At 40.5% G+C, this 5,448-nt stretch overlaps 1 pseudogene; it reads left to right on the forward strand.

Annotated features, from left to right (window-relative positions):
- The first annotated feature begins 2,308 nt into the window (after nt 1-2,308).
- Nucleotides 2,309-3,238, forward strand: LOC121171805 (annotated as a pseudogene).
- Nucleotides 3,239-5,448: the final 2,210 nt, after the last annotated feature.

Here is a 5,448-nt window from a genome sequence, read left to right on the forward strand (position 1 = left end):
ATTCAGAACAAAAACACAATTTCATATGCATAAAGGGACACACTGATAAACTTTGCTTAAAAGTCACTGCCTGACAGATGAGTTTCAATGTCTTTGTGATCCTGTCTATCATTTAATTCACTGTTTGATCAAGGTATTTGGTTCTGCACCATGGAGTCATAGTGTTGTTTCCCCAGCTTAATGTATTCCATGCTTTATAACGAAAGGATTGGAGTTTTGTTGGGGGCACGGACAATTTCCTGCCCTGTGATTGGTCCTTTTCCCTGATTGGTGTGCCTTGGTGATCTTTAAGCTGATTGGACAGGATTGATATATAAGCCAGGGCTTGGTGGGGGAGGGGCTTCTGTGTAATGGAATTAATGGACATAATGGTTTTAATGAAAGGTCTGAATAAAGCTCCTCTGAGACACTCTCCAGTGTCGGGTGATTTCTTCCTCGGGATGGGAGACGCAGATAGAGTTTTCCCATCTCTGCTATCTAGCTTCCAGTTCTCTCTCTGGACAGATGTGTCTATGGGCTTGTATGAAGATGTATGCACATTACGTGGTGGTTTATCTGTCATTCCAGGTATGTGGTCCCACCTCTTTTAAAATCCCAACATTCTTCCTCTCCACTTGAGTCAGTACATTGCCATTTCTATGTGTTTGCACATCATTGCAATGTCACTGGGATTCACTGTTGTGTCTTCAGCACTGTGTGCTATTCTGTAAGTAACAAAATGAGAGGCATTTTGTATTGTCATTTGGGTGCAAATGATCTTCACAAACACCTGATCAATGCATCTTTAAAGAAGCTCAAATTACATTTTGGTTTTGCATCTCAGTTACACATGAAATGATCTCATCTCTAGGTCTTATTAATTTAATTAAGAATGCAATTGGAATTGATTAAGTATTGATCATTGAGAAACAATTTGATGTAAGTCTGTAACTTCTTTGAATTCTCTTGTTCTGTAGTTTGTCACCACATTATTTCACCTGATCTCAGTCCCCTGCTGCAGTTTCTCACATAATGTCTCACCGTCTTCAAGATTTTCTCTTTTTCTTGCACATGGATTCACATCTCTTTGTGGAAACGGACACTTCTCATGGCAGGAGCAGTCCTGCTCATTTGGATCTTTATGTATAACAGTGCCAACAGAGGTCAATGGGGTAGTGGTGCATCTGGAAGTGCCCTGGGAAGATTATTACCTGGGACCATTGTTTTCATTGTAATGTGGTAGACTTGTGACAGATGAGAATAATTGCAAAAGCTAGAACCAACAAAGGAAAGGTGGCACCCAAACAAAGTGAGAAAGCAGACAGCCTCCTGTATATCAAGGCTAAATAAATAGGGAACAGACACAATCATCTTGTCTTCTCTATTATCTTTAAGAATTCTGCATTTTGTGGTCCTTTGGTCTGTTTTTGCCTTTTGTGTTCTTGATATATTCTTTCATGCTGTGAAGGTTTTATTCTCAGGATGATAATATTATTTTCTTCCCTCAGAGTCACCTTGTTTTACTACTTTGGATCTCTGTGAAGTGTGTGCCATGAAATTCAGTCCTGGCTGTGACCAAGTAAGCATTTTTTCCCTGTGGTTGCCTCAAGATTCACCTGTTTTCAGGACCTTTTGCCTCTATGAGTCTATTCTCTTTTTTACTGATACACACTGAGTGTTTTTGCTTATTGTACAATGATCTTAGGCAGAAAGAAGAAAATGACAATACCACAAAGAGAAGCTGAAGCTGACAGCTTCCCTGGGACAGTGTGTGGAGGGAGAGGAGTGTGGAGTTCAACCAGCCAGGTGTCCTCATTGTTTTTCAAGTCTGTCCCAATGGCAGTGTAGGCATCCTGAAGAAAAATTCATCCATGCCATGCTCTCTCCTTTTTACTTCATTTCTTTATTGCATATCATTTTCTTGCCATGGAAGAGCACCTAGACAATTCAAATATTCTCTGGACAATGGAAACAATACCTAAGCTTTTCACAATTGATGTATGTGTTTGAAAATCAGAGTCACAGTTGAAGAGAGAAAAATCTTGCATCTTCTGGCTCACTATACCCATGAATCAATCTGAAATCAGGAGCCAGGTGCTTCATCTGGGTTTCCCAGAAGGACAGAGTGGGTCATTTTTGGCTGCTTTGCACAATTTTGTATCGTGTAGGTCTAACATGAACTGAGCAGCTAGGGACTAAACTGTCACCCATAGAGAATGTTAGCATTGCAGATAGCAACTCATCATGCTACACCACAGTGGTGTTGCATCTTATTTTTATGAATATGTTTCAGGTTCAGTTACTTCTTCCTGGTAGTAGGCTGCAGCATATGAAACTGAGAAATCAAACTCAGCTTTCAGAATTCCTTCTCCTGGGATTCTCATAGGACACAGCACTGCAGCCTCTCATCTTTGAGTTATTCCTCTTCATGTAACTTGTCACTGTCAGTGGGAACCTGCTCACCATCCTGGCTATCCTCTCAGACACCCACCTCCACACGCCCATGTACTTCTTCCTCGCCAACCTCTCCTTTTCTGACATCTGCTTCACCTCCACCACCATCCCCAAGATGCTGGTGAACATCCAGAAACAGAGCCAAATCATAAGCTATGCAGGCTGCCTCACACAGATGTTCTATTTCATAATCTTTGCAGAAATAAATGACTTTCTTTTGGCTGTAATGGCCTATGACTTGTTTGTGGCCATCTGTCACCCCCTGCACTACATGATCATCATGAATCCCTGGCGCTGTGTGCAGCTGGTGCAGGTGTGCTGGACCATCTGTCTCCTGTATGGCTTGTTAAACAGCTTGCTGGTGCTGAGGCTGAGCTTCGACACCCACGTGGAAACCACCCACTTTTTCTGTGAGTTGAATCAGGCAATCCACAGAGCCTGTTCTCACACCTTTCTCAATGACCTCATGATGTATATTTCAACTGTGCTGCTGGCAGGGGGTCCCCTATCTGGAATCCTGTACTCCTACTCCAAGATCATCTCCTCCATACGTGCCATCTCATCAGCTCAGGGCAAGTATAAAGCCTTTTCTACCTGTGCCTCTCATCTCTTGTCAATTGCCCTCTTTTATGGCACAAGCACAGGTGTGTACCTCAGTGCCAGCACTGCCCCAAATTCAGCCTCAATGGCAGCAGCTTCGTTGATGTACACCATGGTAACCCCCTTGCTAAACCCCTTCATCTACAGCCTAAGGATCACAGACATGGAAAAGGCTATGAAAAGACTGCTGCTCTATAAATTTTAGTGGGACCCATGGTGTTGGGTCTAAGCAGATTCAGTGATTTCATGCCTCAGGCCTTGGGGTACAACACTGTGATGCATTTATCAGAGGAGGAAGCAGAGACTTACTAGTCTATTCACCGTCCTTTTACTAATGACTAACATTTATGAGTACACTGCAGATAATTAACCCATTGCATTGTACTGTGAGTTATCTGGTAGGCCAACACTTATTCTTTATTTTAACTTATCACTAAGACTATGGTTAAAATGTTTAAATGGCATGATTGTTAAAAAAAAAGAAGGTATGATTTAGGCAAGGAAATACGATTGATTTCTTAGAATTTTATTAGGACATACATTAAACCTGTTCACCTTATATCCATAAAAGGTGTGAAAATAAAATTAAAAAAAAAACTTACAAGAATATCCCCATTTATTTGTTAAATTCATTTATTTCAATGTTACTATCCTTGTAGCTAGGATAGCAATTTTGGCAAAACTCCTGTGTCTTCATTGCCATTTTGAGACATCTTCCTACTATTATGATGATGGTATGATGTAAGAAAACTGTCCTTGTTGTAATTTTGCCCATGATGATTATTGAAGGTGATACACTGTCAGTTTATGAATGTTTTCAATAGCTTTCACAAGCCTCCTATCATTACTTAATAAGACTTGACATATACATGCAAAAAATCCTTTGGATGTTCATTGTAACTGAAGCACAAACACGAGGAAATCTGATTGTCTCAGTGACATATATTTCCACATAAAGCAATGAGTGTTGTTCACATGCCAGATTTCTAGAGATGCCACATTTTTTCTGAGACAAGTATTAGAATCTTCATTAAAAGATGACTCAGTGGATTCAGCTAATGCTTTTGATGCCGTGAACCCACAGGGAAGAGTCTGAATCCCAGCCTTCCTCTTCTAATCCGCTCCTGGATAATGCATCTGGGAAGGCTGTAGATGTGTGTGGATTCCTGTCACCCAGTTTGGAGACCAGGATTAACTCCTGGCTTCATGGAGGCCCAGTCCTGGCTATCATAGACAATTAGGAGGAATCAGTTAATGAAAGATCTCTCCATGTCTACTCCCTCCTTCTCCCTTCTCTGAGTCTCTTGATTTTTAAATTAATCTTCTCTAATAATATGACACCAAGATAGTAAAACAGTAGTTACCTTTTACTTAGGGAACTAAACCAAATTAGTTCTCATCTCTTTCATTTTTAGCTTTCTGTATACATTGCACTGCCATTTCCCTGCAGCATAGTATTAATTCAATTTTAATGTCTCAGTTTCCTTTATCAAAATTGTCAAAAGGTTTACAATATAGGAAGCCAAACATTGTAGAAAATTCTATACCTAAAAGCAAACACAAAAACTCAAAGAGAACTATACATAACATTTCAAAATATTTTTAATAGGGCTAATTTGATTATTTTAAATATTTATTTACTTTTCACTCGATAGAAAAGAATGAGAATTATAGAAAGAGAGAGGGAAAGAGAGAGAGGTGGAAAGAAACAGAGAATTTCCTATTCCCTATATGGTCATAACAGCTGAAACTAGACCAGGACAAAGTAGTGGAAGGTAGAGGCCCAAAGGTACAAGCTATCTTCTACCAAATTCTGAAGGTCATTGCAAGGACAGTGAATCAGAAATGGAACACAGTTGCCTAAGCTGCCTGGTCCCTAGCAAGTATTACAGTGCTGTGAGGAAAGCAGCTAGTAGCTGGTAGGCATTCTGGGCCTGGTTATTATCAAATGTGTGATAACTATTCCACTATGCCAGAAGAGTCGATTATTCTTTTTTTTTTTTCTTCCTTTTTAAAACAAAAAAAAAAAAATGGAGAATCTGGTTGACATCAATGATGGGACATGACACCATGGCTCCAGGAAGAGAACTGCAAATGGAAGCCTGGGTTTATATTGAAGTGGGAGTATCTGAGGGCATGTTGGACAGGGGAAGAACGACTTCTTGGACTTTTCACGTTCTGGGTCACTGCACCAGCAGGAAAACAGGTAAGCTGGAAGGGTTTCAAAAGGAAAAGCACAATGCATGTCATTGAGAATGTCAAAACAGGGAAGGGCCATGTGAGAATGGGCCACAGCACCTACCACAATGCAAAAGAACTGAATTTGGAGGTAAATTCTCTAACAGAGATGCGTGCTTGCTTCTGTGGGATTACAGCCAAAGCTGGTTTACATGGAGAGCTGGGGAAGGTGACAGG

Source organism: Ochotona curzoniae, unplaced genomic scaffold (genome assembly GCF_017591425.1).
Source record: "Ochotona curzoniae isolate NIBS_2020 unplaced genomic scaffold, NIBS_Ocur_1.0 scaffold_274, whole genome shotgun sequence".
In the NCBI taxonomy this organism is placed as follows: domain Eukaryota; kingdom Metazoa; phylum Chordata; class Mammalia; order Lagomorpha; family Ochotonidae; genus Ochotona; species Ochotona curzoniae.